At 41.0% G+C, this 27,748-nt stretch overlaps 1 long non-coding RNA gene and 1 pseudogene across 1 annotated transcript; one reads left to right on the top strand and one right to left on the bottom strand.

Annotated features, from left to right (window-relative positions):
• Positions 1–23,915, top strand: LOC109876929 (zinc finger protein 721-like; annotated as a pseudogene).
• Positions 16,595–18,497, bottom strand: LOC109877401 (uncharacterized). Its single transcript, XR_004208501.1, has 3 exons — positions 18,380–18,497; positions 17,516–17,575; positions 16,595–17,351 (listed from the first exon to the last, which is right to left on the bottom strand). It is a non-coding gene; the product is annotated as an uncharacterized LOC109877401 (long non-coding RNA).
• Positions 23,916–27,748: the final 3,833 nt, after the last annotated feature.

Genomic DNA, 27,748 nt, shown 5'->3' with positions numbered 1-27,748 from the left:
CCCACTGAAGAAGAATAAATCGAATCTGGTCATTGCAAATATTTTCCCGCATGTGAGATAATTTACTTGTTCTCTGTAATATCGTATAGATTTGGAATCGGGACATTATTTACTGCGGAGGAAAATATGCAGGTTTCTCGACTCATACCCTGACTATGAGAAAGGATTGAGTGACTATTCGTTTAGCAACCTTGTGACCCAGCATGACACCGTGAACAAGATTGGTCGACCGTCTGCTGGGTGAGGCGATATACGTTCCTCCATTCATTACCGAATGGGGTTCCTATATTCTAATTTCTTTAAATATCTCTACCAGGAACTCTTAAATCGAGATAGCTGTGTATTTTGCTACTGCATGGCCAGTGTGAGCCAGAATACTAACTAGCCAGCCTGTTGTTCTTTCAAATGCGATGGTCAGTGGATAAACTGGCTCTGAGTTGAACATTTGTCAGAAAACGAACTAGTAGCCAGTTGTTGTTGCCCATGGTGGAATAATATCAAACCCACAGACTCCTGAAGCACACATGTCCCACACGAACTCCCGAGTCTAGTTAGCATTTCACTACCTAGCTAGGCTGTTTTATGACAAAACGGATGATCTGAATCAAACACTAACGTTAGTTAGCCATCCTCGGCGACAATGTTATTGTGGCGCAGGAAATTCATATTTGTGTTTTAACTTTATGTTAACTGTCATTAAAGTTGATGCTTACTATTAGGTTTCAGATCCGAAGTAAGATAAATTGTCCGCCATGTTTTGTTTCGTTTAGGCCTCAGTAACGTGAAGCACTTAAGATAACTCAACCAGTCACCCAATGGGTTTTATGTAGAGAGGTATGAATATACATGATATTGCCCCTTACTGCTGAAGGAAATCACGCCTTCCGGCAGACCTCTTGTGAACACTTAAACAAAGTAACTATACTACTGTTGACTTTTTTTTTTTTGCAATTCAGGATATCATTTATATAACAAGTTGTCTGATAAAGGAGCAATAGCTTCCTCAATGGATCCGGTAAGTCTGGTTTCCTTTTAACAGTATAGGTCTGCTGTGTTGTATAAATGTCTAGGCCTATTTTTCATCTTTGATCCTCCACATTTCTGTGTTTGGCTTAAATAACTGGACAAAAAAACATGAGGATAAAACAAGTTTTTTTTTTCCTTCAGAAAAGTAACCTACTAATGTATCATGTGTAGGAATCTGTGTTTATTACTTAATTATTTATCCTTCCTCCCAAAGTGTGCACTTGTTCATCACTGATTTGAAAGTCAGATTATCCATTATATGACCAGATACTGAAAATACATAATCTCCTGTGGGGTTTATTGGCAGTTGACACTCAACGTTATAGTGCATTACGCCACCTACTGTATTGGAGTGTGGGCCAGTGACGGGGATCAAGGAACTAAATCCTATCTGCCTTCCCCGTTTCTCTTAAAGATAAATATTTGCAACTGTATCTAACAATGTTTTACTCAGTACACGTATCAAACTCAATTCCTGTACCCCTTTCTCCCTCATACTGGATCAGTCTCTCTGTTTCCCTATCATACTGCCCACACTGTATCAGTACATTCTCCACTGTCTCTGTTTCCTGGCAGTAATCACATCTTCCTGTTGAATGATTTCCTATCACATTTAATCACTTATTCAGCTGGCTGTGTCCTACTCTTAGCCTTGTAAGGAAAGCCTCCTCTCTTCTGTCCATTCCTACCATCCTCCCCTACTTTACTCTGTACCTGGAATAGGGGTGGCAGGTAGCCTAGTGGTTTAGAGCGTTGGGCCAGTAACCTGAGCCGACTAGGTGAAAAAATCTGTGTGCCTTTGAGCAACTTAACCCTAATTGCTCCTGTAAGTCGCTCTAGATAAGAGTTTCTGCTAAATAACTAAAATATAAACAATGAATAGAGGCCTGCCCTTATTGTCACTGTTCCACTGCTCCTGCCATCTCTGCACCACCACTGCCCATATCATTCCCTTAGCCTCTGCTTTGCTCATTGGCACCTCCACTTCCTGTCTCCTAAGGGCCTGTTTAGCTAGCACATCTACTTCCTCATTCCCTTCCACCCCCACATGGGCCGGGACCCAAGCAAAGCTTATATGGACACCTATAGTGGGGATAACAAGTATTTGATATACTGCCAATTATGCATGTTTTCCTACTTACAAAGCATGTAGAGGTCTGGAATTTTTCTCATAGGTACACTTCAACTGTGAGAGACGGAATCTAAAACAAAAATCCATAAAATCACATTGTATGATTTTTAAGTAATTAATTTGCATTTTATTGCATGACATAAGTATTTGATCACCTACCAACCAGTAAGAATTCCGGCTCTCACAGACCTGTTAGTTTTTCTTTAAGAAGCCCTCCTGTTCTCCACTCATTACCTGTATTAACTGCACCTGTTTGAACTCGTTACCTGTATAAAAAACACCTGTCCACACACTCAATCAAACAGACTCCAACCTCTCCACAGTGGCTAAGACCAGAGAGGGTGTAAGGACATCAGGGATACAATTGTAGACCTGCACAAGGCTGGAATGGGCTACAGGACAATAGGCAAGCAGCTTGGTGAGAAGGCAACAACTGCTGGCGCAATTATTAGAAAATGGAAGAAGTTCAAGATGACGGTCAATCACCCTCGGTCTGGGGCTCCATGCAAGATCTCACCTCGTGGGGCATCAATGATCATGAGGAAGGTGAGGGATCAGCCCAGAACTACACGGCAGGACTGGTCAATGACCTGAAGAGAGCTGGGACCACAGTCTCAAAGAAAACCATTAGTAACACACTACGCCGTCATGGATTAAAATCCTGCAGCGCACGCAAGGTCCCCCTGCTCAAGCCAGCGCATGTCCAGGCCTGTCTGAAATTTGCCAATGACCATCTGGATGATCCAGAGGAGGCATGAGAGAAGGTCATGTGGTCTGATGAGACAAAAATAGAGCTTTTTGGTCTAAACTCCACTTGCTGTGTTTGGAGGAAGAAGGATGAGTACAACTCCAAGAACACCATCCCAACCGTGAAGCATGGAGGTGGAAACATCATTCTTTGGGGATGCTTTTCTGCAAAGGGGACAGGACGACTGCACCGTATTGAGGGGAGGATGGATGGGGCCATGTATCGCAAGATATTGGCCAACAACCTCCTTCCCTCAGTAAGAGCATTGAATGGGTCGTGGCTGGGTCTTCCAGCATGACAACGACCCGAAACACACAGCCAGGGCAACTAAGGAGTGGCTCCGTAAGAAGCATCTCAAGGTCCTGGAGTGGCCTAGCCAGTCTCCAGACCTGAACCCAATAGAAAATCTTTGGAGGGAGCTGAAAGTCCATATTGTCCAGCGACAGCCCCGAAACCTGAAGGATCTGGAGAAGGTCTGTATGGAGGAGTGGGCCAAAATCCCTGCTGCAGTGTGTGCAAACCTGGTCAAGAACTACAGGAAACGTATGATCCCTGTAATTGCAAACAAAGGTTTCTGTACCAAATATTAAGTTATGCTTTTCTGATGTATCAAATACTTATGTCATGCAATAAAATCCAAATGAATTACTTAAAAATCATACAATGTGATTTTCTGGATTTTTGTTTTAGATTTCGTCTCTCACAGTTGAAGTGAACCTATGATACAAATGACAGACCTACATGCTTTGTAAGTAGGAAACACTGCCGATTTTGCAGGTTATCAAATACTTGTTCTCCCCACTGTATCTGTCTCACCTGGGCATGAATTTGAATTCCCTCATGTAGTGCTCCTTGTCTGCTTGTCTAAATGATTGCAGACTCATCGATGCAGCACATGAGTCAGAACATATAACTACACTGTCTGGTTTGACTTCTTCTGCCCACTGCAGTACGGCCATCAGCTCTGCCATGTACACAGCCAGGTGGTCTGTAATACGTCTCCTGACAGCCACCTCACTTTCCTGTTCAACAAAGGCTGGTCCAGTCTGACCTGTCCTTGGGTCTTTTGATCCATCTGTATATTGGGGTGACAGGGTAGCCTAGTGGTTAGTGTTGGACTCTAACTCATTCATATATCCTTATGTACATATTCTTTATCCCCTTACACTGTGTATGAGACAGTAGTTTTGGAATTGTTAGGTTAGATTACTTGTTGGTTATTACTGCATTGTCGGAACTAGAAGCACAAGCATTTCGCTACACTCGCATTAACATCTGCTAACCATGTGTATGTGACAAATAAAATTTGATTTGATTTGACTAGCAACCGGAACCGGTTGCAAGTTCAAATCCCCGACTTGACAAGGTACAACTCTGTCGTTCTGCCCCTGAACAGGCAGTTAACCCACACTTCCTAGGCCGTCATTGAAAATAAGAATTTGTTCTTAACTGACTTGCCTAGTAAAATAAAGGTTAAAAAAATATATATGGGAAAAAAAATACAAGTCGTTTTGAAAGGTAATGACTGGTATAATACATATGGTGGAAACTAGCCCATGCCTCCACCAACCCAATACTAGCCCAATATTAGATTAGTAGGAAGTTGTGAACGAATGAACATTTAAGCAAAAAGTTGATATTCTAGGGATGCACCCAAATTAGAGGTGTGGACTAAATTAATAAAATATTTGGTTTAATGATACTGTTTAATATTTATTGTGGCCAACAGGACAAAGCTATTCCGTTCCCCTCCACCCTCCCGGAGTCCCCAGGTCAAACGTCTCCCGGGACCGCTTTACTGCTGGGTCTGGTTGACTGCAGGAAAACACCGGGGCAGAGAGGAGGAGAAGAAGAAGAGAAGGAAGATGGAGATTTCATTTCATTAAGTAAGAACCATTGTGTGTAGATTAGACTACAGTCTGCTTCTGAAACGATAGCACAGTTACTCCTTTTGCTGAGTTCACTGTATTCTACATTGCTCTCCTTTACTGTTTTGTTGGTATGGACATTAGCACATTTAACATGATCCCAATTTTAGCTTCAAGATGGCGGTGATTGTAGATTTATTGGAACATTGTTCAATGTCGCGCACCGTAGTTTCAGAACTCAGTGGATAGTGCTAAAACAGTGACGTCATATCAGAATCCTGCCATCTTTATGCACTTTAGTCATTAATTGATCAATTATATATGAAAATATCTGGGTCATTCCACCCATTTTTAAATGTGTAAAAAATTCACCTAATTTTACCATTCTGTAATAGAGAGCACATGTTCAACTTCAGAAAAAACAAGACATTGAATAAAAATATGACTACACTAAGAGCCAATGTGCCAAATAAAGTAACAGGGTTGGCCGTAACAGGGGACGACTGAAAACAACAGAACCACCTGATTACATGGGTAAAACGGTCCTTTAAATCAGCCATGAATCTGCTTGTGACGGGGGAATGGAAGCTAGTATTGTGCAACAGGAAGTAGTAATTGAATGCAGTCTTCACATAAAAAGTTATTGTTAAAACATCTCTATCATGTCTGTGTCTGGATAGAAGGGTTCAGATGCTCAGTTTCCCACCACAAAATAGCAGTAAATCGATAGAGTAGAACCACCTGCTTTTACTCTGATTTGACTATTAGATGTTCAATGTTTCTTTTGAAAACCTTTTTTTTTTTTTAAGAATAGTTTCACCATATTAAAACAAGAGTTCAGTTCATGTAACAGGGTAGACCTTTAAAATGAGGGACAGATGTAAGTGAATTACTAATCACATCCATAATAACCTTCAGAAAGGACTTTGTCAAAGCAACAAAATAACTAGTGCTTTACAATGAGTATGTTTACATGTGTTAGGTTCTGAACAAACAGAGTAAAAACTCATAACTTGGAAAGGCTCAATCCAAGATTCTTCACCCACTGGGTCATACAGCTGCAAAGACCTGATTACACAAGCACATATATTTATATCCTCCTACTAGGCGGAGTCAACTCCTTGCACATCTAAAACAGCCAATACATTTCTGTTGCTCGGCAGGAACTTAATTGGTTCCTCTCATTGGTGTTGTCATGGCCTTGCCTGATGCTAGAACCTTGGTGGGCGTGGAAGTATATGTGTCAAGTAGGACTGTTTCTTCTCACTTCATCGGCCTACCCCCAAATTCCTCGCTCCTCTCTAATCCACAGCTGTCCAATTTATCAGTGACTGAAACCAGACTGTTGCCCTTTGCCTCTCTCCTTAGGAAATAACAGAGAGTGTTAACTTTCTGCACTCCCCCTTGTCTCACTCAATAACTTCCCATACACTTAGTTCCTATCCACCCTCCATTGACCCCAACATATACATTCCTTCTACATGCAAGGTAATCAACAAGTTCTAGTATGGTAACATGAATAGGTATATTTCAAGCAAGAATCCAACACATCCACAATCATAATTTGACATTAAACTAGTTGTGGCAGTAGGCCGAGTATGGCATTAGTCACCTAAACACCTTACTCTGCTTATCTTAATTGGCTTAAGTTGACAATCGAAGTGACGCTGTTAAAAACACCTGGTTTTCTGAGCAATTTTTTAAATGTATTAGGACACGTAAAGGCCTTCAGATTCATAGAGGAATTTTTGTTCTAGTACAAGCAGCGCAAGCGTCCTCCTTCTGCTCGAGTGCAGTGAGTTCAGGGAAAACTGAAAGTATACATCTTAGAAATAGTTTTCACATACAAACTTAATGTCTGAAATCGGAATCAAATATGCTTCTAAAAGATAATATGGTCACTGTGGTAGTACATTTATTTTGATTGCCAATTTTCAGCATTTATCAACGTCCCATCAGGTAGCCTGATTTCAGATGTCCATGCTATTCAATATCTTTCTTTCACAGGGGACAGCCCTGACCGTTGCTCTCTCAGCGGGAGAGGCTTGTCATCTGGGGAGCCTCGACAACATCGTGATGCTGACAAGACAGAGAAGAGTCTCTCCGGATCAGGACGTTTCAATAAACACCGGCATAGAGGTATAGGGAAGAAACCTCACCACTGCTGCTTTGACTGGGGGAAGAGTTTTGCTAAACAGAGGGAATTGATCATTTACCAGCAGTGTAACACTGGAGAGAAACCGTACCACTGTTCTCAGTGCGGGAAGAGTTCAGCTGCATCTAAAACCTTAAAATCTCAGAGAATTCATACAGGGGAGAGGCCTTACCCCTGCTTTGATTGTGGGATGACCTTCAGTCAATCAAGGGCCCTGACAACACACCAACGCATACACACAGGAGAGAAGCCTTACAGCTGTGATCAGTGTGGGAAGAGCTTCAGGAACTCAGGACACCTGACTAGACACAAACGCATACACACAGGAGAGAAGCCTTACAGCTGTGATCAGTGTGGGAAGAGCTTCCAGAAGTCAGGACACCTGACTAGACACCAACGCATACACACAGGAGAGAAGCCTTACAGCTGTGATCAGTGTGGAAAGAGCTTCAATCAATCAGGAGATCTGACAACACACCAACGCATACACACAGGAGAGAAGCCTTATAGCTGTGATCAGTGTGGGAAGAGCTTCAAGAACTCAGGACACCTGATTAGTCACAAACGCATACACACAGGAGAGAAGCCTTATAGCTGTGAAGAGTGTGGGAAGAGCTTTTCACTGTCCGGAACTCTGACTACACACAAACGCATACACACAGGAGAGAAGCCTTATAGCTGTGATCAGTGTGGTAAGAGCTTCAATCATTCAGGATCCCTGATTACACATCAATACATACACACAGGAGAGAAGCCTTATAGCTGTGATCAGTGTGGGAAGAGCTTCAATCATTCAGGAAATCTGACTTCACACCAACGCATACATACAGGAGAGAAGCCTTATATCTGTATTCAGTGTGGGAAGAGCTTCAGGAAGTCAGGACACCTGACTGAACACCAGTGCAAACACACAGGAGAGACGTATTATAGCTGTGATCAATGTGGGAAGAGCTTCAATCAATTAGGAGACCTGACTAAACACCAACGCATACACACAGGAGAGAAGCCTTATAGCTGTGATCAGTGTGGGAAGAGCTTCAATCATTCAGGATCCCTGGTTACACACCAACGCATACACACAGGAGAGAAGCCTTATAGCTGTGATCAGTGTGGGAAGAGCTTCAATCAATCAGGAGACCTGACTACACACCAACGCATACACACAGGAGAGAAGCCTTATAGCTGTTATCATTGTGGGAAGAGCTTCAATCAATCAGGATACCTAACTATACACCAACGAATACACACAGGAGAGAAGCCTTATAGCTGTGATCAGTGTGGGAAGGGTTTTGCTCAAGATTCCACCCTGACTGCACACCAACGCATACACACAGGAGAGAAGCCTTATAGCTGTGATCAGTGTGGGAAGAGCTTCAATCAATCAGGATCCCTAACTATACACCAACGAATACACACTGGAGAGAGACCTTATAGCTGTGATCAGTGTGGGAAGAGTTTTGCTCTAGATTTCAATCTGACAACACACCAGCGAATACACACTGGAGAGAAACCTTACTCCTGTCTATGTGGAAAGAGCTTTGCTCATTCAGGGTCACTGAAAAAACACCAGAAATCACAAACATGTTTTCTTTCATCTCCCTCCTCTCAGGCACCGGTTCCAGATCCCTTTATAAAGTTTCAATAGAAAACATCTTGTAAAGAGTCATCCATTTCCCATTCTCTAACTAAGTCTGATTACCATGGTAACATGTGTAGATAATATGCAGCTCTGGATCAATATGTATCAAGCGTCTTGGAGTAGGAGTTCTGTGTGGGGGGGGAGTAGGAGTGGTGGGGTGGGGGGGGTTCAGAGCTGTGTCTTATTTCATCAACTCCTGTTATCCATTAAATAACTGTATAATGTAGAATAATGTTTCAACAATACTCTGTGTATTCATGTATTCAATAGATTAATAATTAAAACCATTATCTGATCAACTTCTGCTTATCACATTAATTTTAAAATGTACTTTTATAAAAAATGAATTATTATAGATTTTAAGGAGCATAGGCCTCTTGTATAATTTTTGTTGGTCCTAAAGATGTTAACATTTCTTTTTAAAACCCTTCATCAGGTTTTACTGGCGCTTATGAGACATAAGGAAGTGTGGTCAAAAATACTATAAATGATTGTTGCATTTGTTTTCAATGATTTTAATGGACCCAAATTAGAGGTGTGGACTAAATTAATAAAATATTTGGTTTAATGATACTGTTTAATATTTATTGTGGCCAACAGGACAAAGCTATTCCGTTCCCCTCCACCCTCCCGGAATCAGGTTTTACTGTCGCTTATGAGACATAAGGAAGTGTGGTCAAAAGTACTATTAGTGTGGTCAAATGATGTTGTTGCATTTGTTTTCAATGATTTTAATGGGTATATCTTTCAACTTTCCTTGTTGTACAGAACCAGTCAAACGTTTGTCCTTAATCATTACAGGGCTTTTCTTTATTTGACTGTTTTCTACATTGTAGGATAATAGTGAAGACATCAAAACTATGGAATAACACATATGGAATAATGTTGTAAGCAAAATATATGTTCAATTTTTCAAGGTAGCCACCCTGTGCCTTGATGACAGCTTTGCACACTCTTGGTATAATCTCAACCAACTTCATGAGGTAGTGACCTGGAATGCTTTTCCAACATTCTTGAAGGAGATGTCGTGGAGGATCGTTACAAAATATAACACTTGCAACAACTTGTGAATTAAATATAGGCTTTTAATACAAACATATCAGAAGCCTAGATGGTCCGCGGAACACACACTTTTCCAGAGCACTGGCTGATTTATACACATACAACATATGAGTCCATCCCACATGCAAATGGAGTTACTTCCCTCAGTCCATCTGCCACCATTATATCCCAATCTGTGCATCCTGCTTGTTCAGCTCGATAACGCCCATATCTGCTTTCAGTCAAGTTATAATGGTGACAGGACCTCTTCATGTCACAAAAATAATACATGCCCATCTTATCCTATGGCCCCCTTATGTTTGGCTTGTCCTTATTAGGACTAGTAGACTTTGTCTCTTCTGTTCATGTCCTAAAAATATATGGCCTATGTCTATAGTCCATCAGTTGGTCATTTGGCTGACCCCCTCCTTTGTATGTCCCTCTGACCTTGGTATGTCCAGCTGTCCTATGCTCTCATGGCCTTACTTTGGCTTCCTGTCCTATACAAAAGACAATGCATTTTACCAGAATGGCAAATGCACTCGTAAGTGTATCTTTCTCTTGTGGTACAGTATTATGTTTCTTCCTATATGTACATCTTGCTCCCACAGAGTTCCCACATATGCTGAGCCCTTTTTGGCAGCTTTTCCTTCACTCTGCGGTCCAGCTCATCCCAAACCATCTCAATTGGTTTGAGATCTGGTGATTGTAGATGCCAGGTCATCTGATGCAGCACTCCATCACTCTCATTCTTGGTCAAATAGCCCTTACACAGCCTGGAGGTGTGTTTTGGGTCATTGTCCTGTTGAAAAACAATGATAGTCCCACTAAGCGCAAACCAGATGGGATGGCGTATTGCTGCAGAATGCTGTGGTAGCCATACTGGTTAAGTGTGCACCTTGAATTCTAAATAAATCACAGACAGTGTCACCAGCAAAGCACCACCACACCGTAACACCTCCCTGTTTCACGGTGGGATCCACACATGCAGAGATCATCTGTTCACCTATTCAGAGGGGTTGGGTTAAATGTAGAAGACACATTTCAGTTGAATACATTCTGTTGGACAACTGACTAGGTATCCCCCTTATTCTGCGTCTCACAATGATGTTTGGAACCAAAAATCAAAATCTGGACTCATCAGACCAAAGAACAGATTTCCACCGGTCTAATGTCCATTGCTCGTGTTTCTTGGCCCAAGCAAGTCTCTAATTCTTATTGGTGTCCTTTAGTAGTGGTTTCTTGCCTGCAAATGACCATGAAGGTCTGATTCACACAGTCTCCTCTGAACAGTTGATGTTGAGATGTGTCTGTTACTTGAACTCTGAAGCATTTATTTGGGCTGCAATTTGAGGTGCAGTTAATTACCGATTTCTGAGTCTGGTACCTCTAATGAACTTATCCTCTGCAGCAGAGGTAACTCTTTCCTGTGGCGGTCCTCAAGAGTGCAAGTTTCATCATAGCGCTCAATGGTTTTTGTGATTGCACTTTCTGGATTGAATGACCTTCATGTCTTAAAGTCATGATGGACTGTCGTTTCTCTTTGCTTATTTGAGCTGTTCTTGCCATAATATAGACTTGGTATTTTACCAAATAGGACTGTCTTCTGTATATCAACCCTCAAAAGTTGTCGGGATGTCACGTGTCCTACTTTTACCAATACACTCCTAACAACCAACTCGTTACGAAATGTATATTGATCAAATAAGCCAGAAGCCAGATTTTGGGCCCAGTTATCCCTCTTGCTTCTCCTCTTCTGCGCTGTTTGATAGGAAATGACTGGTATATGAAATATGGTGGAAACTAGCGCATGCCCTACCAGCCAATGCTCTTAGATTTGCGGGTCGTTTTGAACGAGTGAACATTAAAGGAACAAAAGATATTCGAGGGATGCACCCAAACCCGAGGTTAAGACTCATTTTAAATTCCTTATATTAGGCAAAGCAGACAGTACCATTTTTTTAATTTACAGATAGCCAGGGGCTCAATCCAACACTCAGACATCATTTACAAACAAAGCATTTGTGTCTAGTCAGTCCACCAGATCGGAGGCAGTAGGGACGACCAGGCATGTTCTCTTGATAAATATGTGAATTGGACAATTTTCCTGTCCTGCTAAGCATTCAAAATGTAATGAGTACTTTTGGGTATCAGGAAAATGTAACGAGTAAAAAGGTCATTATTTTCTTTAGCGATGTAGTGAAGTAAAAGTTGTCAAAAATATGAATAGTAAAGTACAGATACACAAGAAAACGACTTATGTAGTGCTTTAAGTATTTTTACTTCAGTACTTCACACCACTGGTAACCAAATAACTAGGGCTTTACATGCACACTAATCATTTCCTATTAAACTGATTATGGCAGAAGGCCAAGTATGGCATTAGTCATGTAAACATCTTACTCTGCTGATCTTAATTGGTGTAAGGTCATAACCGAAGTAAGGATACGCCTTTAAAAACACCTGGTTTTCTGAGAATTCTTTAGAATGATTAGGACATGTAAACACTTTAATCAGAGTTATAGAGGTGTATTTAATCTGTGTATGTGCTAACACAAGCAGCGCCAGCTAACTTCTTTTGACTGAGTTCAGGAAAAACTAAAAGTATACAGTTTAGAAATTGTTTTCACAAACTTTTTTCTCCAAACTCAGAATTAAATATGCTTTTATAAAAATTACACGGTCGCTGTGGTGGTACGTTTGATCCTCGACCCAGTCAGCACTGAGGATACAGGCAGAAACTCCTGTACAGTAGAAGGCTACAATAATCTCAACTTTCCTGTGTTGTCTGTGGGGGAACAATTGTCTTTGAAGGAAGCAGCTGTAGGAATCATAGTGTATGTTCTGATTCTCATCCTCTGGCTTTATGTGGTTCAGGTGAGTGAGAGGAATTAACCCCTTTTCATATTCTGTTTTATAATCATTGATCTCAATATTAAACTTGATTTTAATTGATTAATTAATTAATCCAATCATCTGTTCATTTATTTATTCTTTCCATCATTTGCAAAAACAGGGAGAAGGCCTCCAAATCCACCTCTGACAGAAGAGACACAGCAGAGAATGGACTTGTGAGTCTGTTGGAATCAGCTGACTGACCACGGTATGTGTGAATCACCCATAGCTGCTTGGCAGAAAGTGGATTTTTCTGGTTTTCAGGGATAAAGCATTTTCAACCTAACTACCGTTTCTTTTGAAAAACGGAAGTGTGCTGAAAGACGGAAGTGTGCTGAAAAACGGAAGTGTGCTGACAAACGGAAGTGTGCTGACAAACGGTAGTGTGCTGACAAACGGAAGTGTGCTGACAAACGGTAGTGTGCTGACAAACGGAAGTGTGCTGACAAACGGTAGTGTGCGCTCTGCTCAGGCATCTTTCTATGCCAATGACTGTGGCGTTACTGTATTTTTCAACCGTAATGTTATGTCTTCTTTCCCCATCAGCGAGACGCTAGTCCAATTTATGTCAACGGCTCAGACATGGCCATGACCCCTTCTGCAGCACAGACAGCAGACACAGATGATCAGGATGATGTTCACAACATCAGTATTCACCACAGAAACCAGGAAGTGCCTCTATATTCCATCGTCCAACTGCCTCAACCCCAGAAATAGGTTGGGTTCTTCTATGTGTGTATTGGCAGTTTTGAAAATAAATTAAAAAGGTGCATACTGCCGTCATCTGTGCTGGAGTCTGTATCGTCTGAACAGGTGCAAAGTCAAGGTTGGTGATTTCCTGCCACCTGCAGTCATGGAATGTTTGCTCAGGAGTATAATTCATTAGCAGACCCTTCATGCTGACCTGGATATACTTTTTTTAATCCTTCCTGAACTCAAGTCCCACCTAGTCGACTACTTCAAAATGGTGAAAACCCTCAATGCTGCTGTCCATGCTAAAATAGGCTTTGGTCCAAGTGCTCCCTCTACCTACCTCTATGGTTTGAGTCAGCTGTTGACGGCTGTTGTGTTGAGATGCCAGTAGAGAGCACTGTGGTCCAATTATATTGTAGGATTTTAATAGGGATATTTTACAACGCTCCTTCTTGTAGAATAGCTTGACTGACTTAAACCCTTGGCTTCTAGAAGGAACATAGGCCTCTTGTATAATAAGTGCTCCATAAGAAGTTAATAGATTTGTTGAAAAGCCCTTTACTGACATGTTGGTTGTCAGGAGAAGACATGACAGGAAGACAGCTCTTCATCACCATTTTAGCCTCTGTACATCTGGATGGTGTCAACCACAGACCTCAGACTTTGTTTCACACATCCAATAAGGTATTCTATCAAAACTCTCGCTCTCTCTTCACTCTGTAAGTACACTTGATAATAACTTATACCCTACCGTTCAACTTTTTATTGGTGATTTGTTCTGCAGAATGAAAGCTTGCATGTAAATCCAAATGTAAAATAGACATTGTAGTGTGGTGTAATTTATTTTGTTATGTTGAGTTGAATTATGTTTAGTTGAATTACGTAGAAGAGACCAGGATATATTGTGCACCTGAGTTCCAAAACAACAATGCTATAGTCATGATAATGAGAATAAAATAAGTTTGAAACAATTGATGGAGAAACATGTCTTACAGGAGCGACACATTTGCTACAATAAGTGACCACCCGCCCCTCCCGTGCTTAGTTGCAGTATGACGTGTAATCTACATAATATTAACCATCTACAGTCGTGGCCAAACGTTTTGAGAATGACACAAATATGAATTTCCATAAAGTTTGCTGCTTCAGTGTCTTTAGATATTTTTGTCAGATGTTTAATATGGAAAACTGAAGTAAAACTAAAACTACAAGCATTTCATAAGTGTCAAAGGCTTATGTTGACAATTACATGAGGTTGATGCAAAGAGTCAATATTTGCAGTGTTGACCCTTCTTTTTCAAGACCTCTGCAATCCGCCCTGGCATGCTGTCAATTAACTTCTGGGCCACATCCATTCTGGCATAATCAATGCTTGGAGTTTGTCAGAATTTGTGGGTATTTGTTTGTCCATCCGCCTCTTGAGGATTGACCACAAGTTCTAAATGGGAATATGGTCTGGGGAGTTTCCTGGCCATGGAACCAAAATATCGACATTTTGTTCCCCGAGCCACTTAGTTATCACTTTTGCCTTATGACAAGGTGCTCCATCATGCTGGAAAAGGCATTGTTCGTCACTGAGAAGTTGCTCTCGGAGGATGTGTTGGTACCATTCTTTATTCATGGCTGTGTTCTTAGGCAAAATTGTGAGTGAGCCCACTCCCTTGGCTGAGAAGCAACCCCACACATGAATGGTCTCAGGATGCTTTACTGTTGGCATGACACAGGACTGATGGTAGCGCTCACCTTGTCTTCTCCGTACAAGCTTTTTTACGGATGCCCCAAACAATCGGAAAGAGGATTCATCAGAGAAGATGACTTTACCCCAGTCCTCAGCAGTCCAATCCCTGTACCTTTTGCAGAATATCAGTCTGTCCCTGATGTTTTTCCTGGAGAGAAAATGGCTTCTTTGCCTCACTGTACATGCAGATGCACTCACACCTGCCTGCTGCCATTCCTGAGCAAGCTCTGTGCTGGTGGTGCCCCGACCCCGCAGCTGAATCAACATTAGGAGACGGTCCTGGCGCTTGCTGGACTTTCTTGGGCGCCCTGAAGCCTTCTTCACAACAATTGAACTGCTCTCCTTGAAGTTCTTGGTGATCCGATAAATGGTTGATTTAGGTACAATCTTACTGGCAATGGTTCCAAGCACCACCCTCCTGAAGCTTCCAGTCTGTTATTCAAACTCAATCAGCATGACAGTGATCTCCAGCCTTGTCCTCGTCAACACTCACACCTGTGTTAACGAAAGAATCACTGACATGTCAGCTGGTCCGTTTGTGGCAGGGCTGAAATGCAGTGGAAATGTTTTTGGGGATTCAGTTCATTTGCATGGCAAAGAGGGACTTTGCAATTCATCTGATCACTCTTCATAACATTCTGGAGTATATGCAAATTGCCATCACACAAACTGAGGCAGCAGACTTTGTGAAAATTAATATTTGTCATTCTCAAAACTTTTGGCAATGACTGTACTCTATTAAAGGGGGCACTGATCTGTAGGCCTATGTGACATGTGTGACATCATTAGTTGCCATGCATCAAAAAGATCATGCATCATGCATGTTAATATCTTAATAATGTGTCAAAATATACAGTACCAGTCAAAAGTATTAGAACACCTACTCATTCAATGGTTTTTCTTTATTTTTTACTATTTTCTACATTGTGGAATAGTAGTGAATACATAACTATGAAATAACACATGGAATCATATAGTGAGCAAAAAAGTGTTAAACAAATCAAAGTATATTTTTGATTCTTCAAAGTAGCCACCCTTTGCCTTAAAGACTGCTTTGCACACTCTTGGCATTCTCTCAACCAGCTTCATGAGGAATGACAGAGTGATTCATTCCTCATGAAGCTGGAGAGAATGCCAACAGTTTTGAAGGATTCCTATATATGCTGAGCACTTGTTGGCTGATTTTCCTTCACTCTGCGGTCCAGCTCATCCCAAACCATCTCAATTGGGTTGAGGTTGGATGATTGTAGAGGCCCGGTCATCTGATGCAGCACTCCATCACTCTTCTTATTGGTCAAATAGCCCTGATACAACCTGGAGGTGTGTTGGGTCATTGTCCTGTTGAAAAACAAATGATAGTCCCACTAAGCACAAACCAGATGGCATGGCGTATCGCTGCAGAATGCTGTGGTAGCCATGCTGGTTAAGTGTATCTTGAATTCTAAATAAATTACCGATAGTATCGCCTGGAAAGCACCCCCACACCACCTCCTCCTCCTCCATGCTTCATGTTGGGAAGCACATATGTGGAGATCATCTGTTCACCAACTGTGTCTCACAAAGACACGGCGGTTGGAACCAAACATCTCAAATGTGGACTCCTCAGACCAAAGGACAAATTTCCAACGGTCTAATGTCCATTGCTCGTGTTTCTTGGCCCAAGCAAGTCTCCTCTTCTTATTGGTGTCCTTTGGTAGTGGTTTCTTTGTAGCAATTCGACCATGAAGGCCTGATTCACGCAGTCTCCTCTGAACTGTTTACGTTAAGATTTGTCTGTAAATTGAACTCTCCAAAGCATGTATTTGGGCGGCAATCTGAGGTGCAGTTAACTCTAATGAACTTATCCTCTGCAGCAAAGGTAACTCTGGGTCTTCCTTTCCTGTGGGGGTCCTGATGTGAGCCAGTTTCATCATAGTGCTTGATAGTTTTTGCGACTGCACCTGCAGAAACTTTAATAGTTCTTGACATTTTGACTGACCTTCATGTCTTAAAGTAATGATGGACTGTCATTTCTCTTTGCTTATTTGAGCTGTTCTTGCCATAATATGGACTTGCAAATAGAGCTATGTTCTGTATACCATCCCTACCTTAACACAACTGGAACCCAAAAGAGTTCTCCTATGGGGACAGCTGAAGAACCCATTTGGAATCCTGTTTTCTAAGAGACTACCCTGCATGTGTCACAGGTGTAACCAAGGTCTTATAATGAGTGACATAATCCTCGCCTCGTCCATGGAGGCTACACTGTTGATCCTGGCAACGGCTCAAAGGTTCTGAGCACGGTTGCTAGGCGATGGTCCAGGGTGGAGAGGGGCCACGGGAATAGAGGATCATGAAAAAGTCCCTCATGACATCAGACTGTACTGGGGCAGGGAGAGGAGACGCAGACAGACACAGGAGGGTAGAGTGACGGATCCTAGAGAAGGAGAAAGAGACCGAGAGAGAGAGAAATGAAGTGAAAGTTGAGAAAGAAGAGGAATAAATTATATTTCATTTATCATGTTCTCTCCTCTAGGTGAGTATATATATTCATGATAACACAACTTATGTCTTAATTTTTAATCATGTACCATGTTATACCTGCAGCACTGCTCCAGAGGTGTCAGGATAGAGGGTTCATCTGTAGAGTGACGTCCAAACCTGTAGTCAGCACACACACAGTGTCAATGTTACAATCAACTAACGTTAGTTAAACCTGTAGTCTGCACACAGACCGTTCGTTAGCTAACATTCGAGGGCTGACTGTTCTCTATTTGTGCAGAGTAAAAATAAAATGTTGATAATTTGTGTAGTCTTACTACTGCAGTAGGCTACTGCTTGTCCATGTGCTAGCTACGAGAGAAACGTGAAAGCATTCAGGCAGCAGAGATGAGCTTGTCATTAGCTAGCGAACGTTTGCTTTATAGCTACAATATAGCTTTGTTTGTTATTTTGAAATTGGATCTTTATTGTTTATTTATTGTATACAAGTTATATACATAGACAGAAGGGAGTTAGTTATAAATACAGTATATTTGACTGTAGTTTAGAAGAAAGACTTACGCAGGGGTGTAAAGTACTTAAGTACAAATACTTTAAAGTACTACTTTAGTAGTTTTTGGGTGTATCTGTACTTTACTTTACTATGTATATATTTGACAACTTTCACTTCACTACATCCCACAAGAAAATAATGTAATTTTCCCTAAAGCCCAAAAGTCCTAATTACATTTTGAATTCTTAGCAGGACCGAAAATGGTTCAATGCGCACACTTATCAAGAGAACATCCCTGGTCATCCCTACTAACTCTGCTCTGGCAGACTCAATAAACAGAAATTATTTGTTTGTAAATGCTGTCTGACTATCCGGCTATCCGTACATTTGAAAAAACAAGAAAATTGTGCCGCCTGGTTTGCTTAGTATAAGAACATTTTAATTATTCATACTTATATTTGAACAATTACCTCAAAGTTGTATCTTTCCATAATTCCTCTCCGTGTAAATAGATTCCCAGTAATATGACCTAATTGGCGGACAAGGACAATGTTGTTCGAGAACCAGACACTCCCTCGCGAGAGAGAAGCCTGTTGAGATCCTCCCTCTTTGCGCATGTGTTACAAGTGGCTGTCAGGTAAAAGTAGACGATATCAGACAACAGGATTCTTAGGGAAAGGGGGTGTTGAACGTTTTCTTCACTTTTATAGATCACGTCAAATTTTATCCAGGAACTTTCTGAAGTAATATTAGGCTACATGAGACGTTTATTTGTTCTAACTTATTTACGTTTTGATATTTAAATAGATGTTTGATTGCTCTGGTCTAGGGGCGCATCATTCGCAGCCTTGAGAATCGATTTTTTTCTCAGCAACTCCCTAGTCATTATCTGAACACTACAACAAAGTAGTTCAACTGTACTGTACCCTACAACATGTCATGTCATACAAATAAACAATAGCTTCCACAATGGATCGGGTAAGTCTATATGCCTGCTGTGTTGTACAAAATGTCTAGGCCTAGTTTTCATCATCTTGGATCCTCCACATTCATGTGTTGGGTTTAAACGGCTGGACAAAAAAACATGACGGAAAAACTTGTTGGGATTTTTTTCTTCTTCAACAAAGTAGCCTACTACTACTACTATATCATGTTTAGGAATCTGTGACTGACCTAATTATCTCTCCTTCCTCCCAAAGTGTTCACATTCCTTCACTGATTTCGAACACATTGTCCATTATTTGACCAGATACTCAAGTGGCCGCTCAAACAAAGAAAAGAAATGTCTTTTAAAAATGGAAGGAAATCGGAAAAAGGCCAGATCAGGTGGGACCATTATAGCCAACGAGAGGGCAGACATGCGTGTTGCCACAGAGTCTAACTTCTATTTAGCGTTTACATTTATGTAGGATTAGGCATAACGCTAGAAGTGTTGTTAAGGTTAGGGTTAAAATCACATGTTAATAAGGACAATGGTAGAAATGGGCGTGGTTTATGGCTTTGTTTGCGGTAACTAGTGACGACAAGTCACTACTACCATATAAAGTGTCCTATTTTTATCAATACACTCTTAACAACCTAATTGTTACGAATTTTATATTCGATCAAATAAAACAGAAGACAGATTTTGGGCCCAGTTATCCCTCTCGCTTCACCTCTTCATCGCTGTTTGAAAGGAAATGACTGGTATGAGATATATGGTGGAAACTAGCCCAATCCTCCACCAGTCAATGCTCTTCGATTAGTGGGAAGTAGTGAACGATTCAGCATTTGAGGAAAAAGGAGATATCCTAGGGATGCACCCAAAATCAGAGGTTTGGAATAAATTAATAAAATATTTGGTTTAATGTTAATCAATATAGGATACTTATTGTGGCCAACAGGACAAAGCTTGCCCGCCCCACTTCACCCCCCTGGAGTCCCCAGGTCTAATGTCTCCCTGTACTTTACTGCTGGGTCTGGTCGACTGCAGGAAAACACCGGGGCAGAGTGGAACTGAGACAGGAGAAGAGGAACATGGAGATGTGATTTCATTACGTAAGAACCATGGTGTGTGGATGAGACTACAGTCTGCTTCTGTAACAAATAATTGATTTAAGCATATATTGATACAAATATCTGGTCGATTTTAAGAAGTGTAACTTGGTAAAAAAAAACACAAAAAAACGTTTGATTTCACATTTTAACATTCTGTCATAAAGAGCAAGTGCTCAACTAAATACAAAACAAGTTTCTCATCTCAAGAGGTTACATAGAAATAAATACTATAGTAGGTGCCAAATAAAGTAACCGGGTTGACTTAACAGGGGACGACTGAAAATAACAAAACCGCTGGATTACATGGCTAAAATAGGCCTTTAAATCGGCCATGAATCTGCTTGTGACATGAGGAATGGATATAGTATTGTGCAACAGGGAGTAGCAATTGAATGCAGTCTTCAGCAATAAAGTTATTGTTAAAACGTTTCTAGCATGTCTGGGTAAAAGGGTTGACTTGTTCAGTTTTCCACCACAAAACAGCAGTAAATTGATAAAGAGTAGAACCAGCTCACCTGCTTTTACGCTGATTTGACTATTAGATGTTCAATGTTTCTTATGCAAAAAAATAAAAATAAAAATCTATAATTCTCCCCCCAAAAATTTAAAGAATAGTTTAACCATATTAAAAAGAGAGTTCAGTTCATGTAACAGGGTAGACCTTAAAATGAGGGACAGACGTAAATTAATTACTAATCACATGAAATAAATCATGTTCAGAAATGACTGTCAAAGTAACCAAATAACTAGGACTTTACATGCACACTAATCATTTCCTATTAAACTGATTATGGCAGTAGGATGAGTATGTCATTAGTCATGTAAACATCTTACTCTGCTGATCTTAATTGGTGTAAGGTCATAACTGAAGTAAGCATACGCCTTTAAAAACACCTGGTTTTCTGAGAATTCTTTAGAATGATTAGGACATGTAAACACTTTAATCAGAGTTATAGAGGTGTATTTAATCTGTGTATGTGCTAACACAAGCAGCGCCAGCTAACTTCTTTTGACCGAGTGCAGTGAGTTCAGGAAAAACTGAAAGAATGCTGCTTTATTAATCTGAACTCAATCAAATATGCTTAAAATAACATGTTCGCTGTTGTAGAAAGTTTATTTTGATCGCCTATTTTTTGCATTTATCAAAGTCCCGTCAGGCAGCCTGATTTCAGATGTGTCCATGTAAACAGGTTTAGTAGGGAAATTGTTCTTCTTTCCAAGCTTTTCAATGTTTAAATCAAACTCCTATACTAATTGATTATTCACAATAGTCATATTATTCTGTGCTTGTAACCGTACTCAATGATGGTAAACCTACGAGTAATTATTGTATTAGGTGGGTTAAATCTTACTAGAAGTTTTGATGGAGGGACCTGTCAAAATGCTGAATTGTGTCACTTTAGCAAGTCTTTACTCATATAAAAAAATCCAATTAATCAAATACTCCATCCATGTGTTCTGTATTAAATGACACTTTATTTAATATAACAGAGATTTAAAATGGAATATTGGTGCACAATTATTACTGGAAAAATATCAGAAGGACGCAAAAGGCATTCATTTAATGGAAATACCGATCTGTTTATGGACCCATATTTGCAGAACTTAATGATTAAATGTCTTTGTTTCACAGGAGACATCCCTCATCGTTGCTCTCTCAGTGGGAGGGGCTTATCATCTGGGGAGCCTCGACAACATCATGATGCTGACAAGAAAGAGCAGAGTCTCTCCAGATCAGAACACCTCAAGAAATACCAGCAAAGACTTTTAGGGAAGAAACCTCACCACTGCTGCTTTGACTGTGGGAAGAGTTTTGCTAAACAGAAGGAATTGATCATTCATGAGCGGATTCACAACGGTGAGAAACTGTACCACTGCTCTCAGTGTGGGAAGAGTTTAGCTGATTCTAAAACCTTAAATTCTCATCAGAAAATTCATACAGGGGAGATACCGTACCCCTGCTTTGATTGTGGGAAATACCTCAATCAATCAGGAGCACAGACAACACACAAACACGTATACTCAAGAGAGAAACCTTATAGCTGTGATCAGTGTGGGAAGAGCTTTAATAAATCAGGACACCTGACTATACACCAACGCATACACACAGGAGAGAAGCCTTATAGCTGTGATCGGTGTGGGAAGAGCTTCAGTCGATCAGGAGACCTGACTAGACACCAACGCATACACACAGGAGAGAAGCCTTATCGCTGTGATCAGTGTGGGAAGAGCTTCAATAATTCAGGACAACTGACTACACACCAACGCATACACACAGGAGAGAAGCCTTATAGCTGTGATCAGTGTGGGAAGAGCTTCATTCGATCAGGAGACCTGACTACACACAAACGCCTACACACAGGAGAGAAGCCTTACAGCTGTGATCAGTGTGGGAAGAGATTCAATCAGTCAGGACACCTGACTTTACACCAACGCATACACACAGGAGAGAAGCCTTATAGCTGTGATCAGTGTGGGAAGAGCTTTGCTCGAGATTTCACTCTGACTACACACCAGCGAACACACAGAGGAGATAAGCCTTATAGCTGTGATCAGTGTGGGAAGAGCTTTGCTCGAGATTCCACCCTGACGACACACCAACGCATACACACAGGAGAGAAGCCTTACAGCTGTGACCAGTGTGGGAAGAGCTTCAATCATTCAGGATCCCTGATTATACACCAACGCATACACACAGGAGAGAAGCCTTATAGCTGTGATCAGTGTGGGAAAAGCTTCAATCATTCAGGATCCCTGACTGAACACCAACGCATACACACAGGAGAGAAGCCTTATAGCTGTGATCGGTGTGGGAAGAGCTTCAATCATTCAGGATCACTGACTACACACAAACGCATACACACAGGAGAGAAGCCATATAGCTGTGATCAGTGTGGGAAGAGCTTCAATCAATCCGGAGACCTGACTACACACCAACGCCTACACACAGGAGAGAAGCCATATAGCTGTGATCGGTGTGGGAAGAGCTTCAATCAGTCAGGACACCTGACTATACACCAACGCATACACACAGGAGAGAAGCCTTATAGCTGTGATCAGTGTGGGAAGAGCTTCATTCAATCAGTAGAGCTGACTAGACACCAGCGAATACACACTGAGAGAAATCTTACTCCTGTCTTTGTGGAAAGTGGTTTGCTCATTCAGGGTCACTGATAAAACACCAGAAAGCACAAACATGTTTTCTTTCATCTCCTTCCTCTCTGGCACCGGTTCCAGATCCCTAAATACAGTTTTCAACAGACAACATCTTGTGAAGAGTCATCCATCTCCCCTTCTCTAACAGTTTACTAAGTCTGATTACCATGGTAACCTGTGTAGCATGATATGCAGCTCTGGATCAATCTGTATCAAGCGTCTTGAAGTAGGAGTGGTGTGTGTGTGGTGGGGTGTTCAGAGCTGTATCTATTTCATTAACTCCTACTATCCATTAAATAATGTAGAATAATGTTTCAAAAATGGTATGTGCATATTCATGTGTGATGGAAATGTTGTCTGAAGAGAGAGCCTTGAATTGTACATCATGTCTCATACAAACATTGGTTCCTGTAGGTGATGGGTAGAGATATGAGGGGGAGAAGGTCATGACCCCCTCAGACCTTTTGGCAGAAGGCCCAGTATATGTTCTATATGTTAAGATCGGAGACGGTTCCAGTCACATGCAGGATCCAAACGTTAATGATGAATAATGTAAATCATGCAAATATAACTTGTCTGTGTAAGCAGTGTATAAGAAGAACTAACGGGACTGCCCCGAAAGAGCTCCTGACCGACGTGTACTATGGTGCATTAAGTTTGTTGGAATCTCTCCAGCTTGCTGATAATAAAGAATGATTCATTTCAGTTTTACTTTGAGGCCCTGGTGGTAATTTCCATGACACGTATTCAATACAAAAACAAATTATGTGTATGAGATGTGTCGCGCTGCATGAGGCACTGACTGATACTGAGTCACTGACTGGCACTGATACTGACTACCTTTTTTAAGGGATCTATGACCAACAGATGCATATCTGTATTCCCAGTCATGTGAAATCCATAGATTAGGGCCTCATTCATTTAGAACAGTTGACTGATTTCTTTATATGAACTGTGACTCAGTCAAATCGTACAAATTGTTGCATGTTGTGTTTCTGTTGTTTCAGTGTAATAATTATAGAAGAAACTAATTGAATAATGAATGGGCCTCCTACTGTTTTAGGTGTTTTGGGTCAGAACTCTTTCAACGTGACTTACACCCATCAGAGTATCTGTGCCCTGGAACAATTTACTGTCACAGGTAATATATAATATCTACAGGTATATATAATATATACAGGTAATATATAATATATATAGGTAATATAAAATTCTACAGGTAATATAATATATATAGGTAATATATAATATATATAGGTAATATAAATATCTACAGGTAATATATAATATATACAGGTAATATATAATATATATAGGTAATATCAAATATCTACAGGTAATATATAATATATATAGGTAATATATAATATCTACAGGTAATATAATATCTACTGGGAATATCTACAGGTAATATATAATATCTAATTCTAATAATTCATTAGAATCATTCAGAGCTGCAGGTGAAGGTGTCTTCCTCCACAGAGGAAAAGAAGAGAACACTGACCTGTAGCACCACCTGTCTTCTGACAACGTCCTCACCAACCCAAATACCAAATAACTACCTAGACCCAGTCAGCAGTAAGGATACAGACAGATACTCCTGTGCTGTAAACGGCCATGAGGATCTCCTCTCTCCTGTAGAGACTCTCACTGTCACGATGTGGCCCTTTGGGTGTAGATTGTTGCTCCTCCTCTCTCTCTCTCTCTCTCGTCAGGTTTTACAACTGTCATAAATACCTGGTAGAAACTCTCATGCAGTATTGAGGGAGAGTCTACAAGAGCAAAGAGCTTCTCTTTGTTCAAAACTCCTAATCCCCAAAATGGGAGAACTAAACAATTTCTATTTTTGAGAATGTGGGAATTGTCCGTGGACATTTAAAGAACAATCCTGTCGAAGTTGTTTGACACACAACTATATCTCTTAATGTGTACATTTCCCAGCTGTCAGGTTTACATATATATATATTGTGAAACGTATGTGATTAAACATGAAACTATTTGTGAAAAGATGTCATGTGATGTTAACCTTCTAAATGAGTGGTTTTTCATATAAAGATTACAGTTGAAGTTGGAAGTTTACACACACCTTAGACAAATACATTTTAAACTCAGTTTTTCACAATTCATTACATTTAATCCTAGTAAAAATCCCCTGTCTTAGGTCAGTTAGGATCACCACTTTATTTAAGAATGTGAAATGTCAGAATAATAGTAGAGAGAATTATTTATTTCAGCTTTTCTTTCATCACATTCCCAGTATGTCAGAAGTTTACATACACTCAATTAGTATTTGGTAGCATTGCCTTTACATTTTTTATTTGGGTCAAACTTTTGGGTAGCCTTCCACAAGCTTCCCACAATAAGTTGGGTGAATTTTGGCCCATTCCTCCTGACAGACCTGGTGTAACTGAGTCAGGTTTGTAGGTCTCCTTGCTCGCACACGCTTTTTCAGTTCTGCCCACAAATGTTCGATAGGATTGAGGTCAGGAGTTTGTGATGGCCACTCTAATACCTTGACTTTGTTGTCCTTAAGCCATTTTGCCACAACATTTTTTTTCACCTTTATTTAACCAGGTAGGCTAGTTGAGAACAAGTTCTCATTTGCAACTGCGATCAGGCCAAGATAAAGCGCAATTCGACACATACAACAACACAGAGTTACACATGGAATAAACAAACATACAGTCAATAATACAGTAGACCAAAAGAAAACAAACGTCTATATACAGTGAGTGCAAATGAGGTAAGTTAAGGAAATAAATAGGCCATGGTGGCAAAGTAATTACAATATAGCAATTAAACACTGGAATGGTAGATCGGCAGAACATGAATGTGCAGGAAGAGATACTGGGGGTGCAAGGAGCAAAATAAATAAATAAATACCCGTATGGGGATGAGGTAGGTAGATGGGCTGTTTACAGATGGGCTCTGTACAGGTGCAGTGATCTGTAAGCTGCTCTGATAGCTGGTGCTTAAAGCTAGTGAGGGAGATGTGAGTCTCCAGCTTCAGAGATTTTTGCAATTTGTTCCAGTCATGGCAGCAGAGAACTGAAGGAAAGACGACCAAAGGAGGAATTGGCTTTGGGGGTGACCAGTGAGATATACTGCAGGAGACGCGTGCTACGAGTGGATGCTGCTATGGTGACAGTGAGCTGAGATAAGGCGGGGGCTTTACCTAGCAGAGACTTGTAGATAACCTGTAGCCAGTGGGTTTGGCGACGAGTATGAAGCGAGGGCCAGCCAACGAGAGCATACAGGTCGCAATGGTGGGTAGTGTATGGGGCTTTGGTGACAAAACGGATGGCACTGTGATAGACTGCATCCAGTTTGTTGAGTAGAGTGTTGGAGGCAATTTTATAGATGACATCACCGAAGTCGAGGATCAGTAGGATGGTCAGTTTTACGAGGGTATGTTTGGCAAAGGATGCAAAGGATGCTTTGTTGCGATATAGGAAGCCGATTCTAGATTTAATGTTGGATTGGAGATGCTTAATGTGAGTCTGGAAGGAGAGTTTAGTCTAACCAGACACCCAGGCATTTGTGGTTGTCCATGTATTCTAAGTCAGAGCCGTCCAGAGTAGTGATGCTGGACGGGCGAGCAGGTGCGGGCAGTGATCGATTGAATAGCATGCATTTAGTTTTACTTGCGTTTAAGAGCAGTTGGAGGCCACGGAAGGAGAGCTGTATATGGCATTGAAGCTCGTCTGGAGGTTAGTTAACACCCCCAATGAGGGGCAGAAGTATACAGAATGGTGTCGTCTGTGTAGAGGTGGATCAGAGAATCACCAGCAGCAAGAGCAACATCATTGATATATACAGAAAAGAGAGTCGGCCCGAGAATTGAACCCTGTGGCACACCCATAGAGACTGTCAGAGGTCCGTGTGGAAGTATGCTTGGGTCATTGTCATTTTAGAACACCCATTTGCAAACAAAGCTTTAACTTCCTAACTGATGTCCTGAGATGTTGCTTCAATATATCCACATCATTTTCTTTCCTCAAGATGCCATCCATTTTGTGAAGTGCCCAGTCCCTCCTGCAGCAAAGCACCCCCACAACATGATGCTGCCACCCCCGTGCTTCACGGTTGGGATGGTGTTCTTCGGCTTGCAAGCCTCCCACTTTTTCCTCCAAACATAACGATGGTGATTATGGCCAAACAGTTCTATTTTTGTTTCATCAGACCAGAGGATATATCTCCAAAAAGTACGATATTGTTCCCATGTGCAGTTTTGAACCGTAGTCTGTTTTTTATGGTGGTTTTGGAGCAGTGACTTCTTCCTTGCTGAGTGGCCTTTCAGGTTATGTCGATATAGGACTCGTTTTACTGTGGATATAGATACTTTTGGACCTGTTCTCCAGCATATCTTCACAAGGTCCTTTGTGTTGTTCTGGGATTGATTTGCACTTTTCGCACCAAAGAACATTCATCTCTAGGAGACATAACGCGTCTCCTTCCTGAGCGGTATGACGGCTGCGTGGTCCCATGGTGTTTATACTTGACTGGAAGATGGTAGGCCTGGTCCACAGGTACACCTTCATTGACTCAAATGATGTCCATTAGCCTATCAGACCTTCTAAAGCCATGACATAATTTTATGGAATTTTCCAAGCTGTTTCAAGGCACCGTCAACTTAGTGTATGTAA

Source organism: Oncorhynchus kisutch, unplaced genomic scaffold (genome assembly GCF_002021735.2).
Source record: "Oncorhynchus kisutch isolate 150728-3 unplaced genomic scaffold, Okis_V2 scaffold1909, whole genome shotgun sequence".
NCBI classification, from domain to species: Eukaryota; Metazoa; Chordata; class Actinopteri; order Salmoniformes; family Salmonidae; genus Oncorhynchus; species Oncorhynchus kisutch.
Note: the sequence above shows the minus strand (reverse complement) of the source record. Positions and strands in the feature narration are given on the sequence as shown.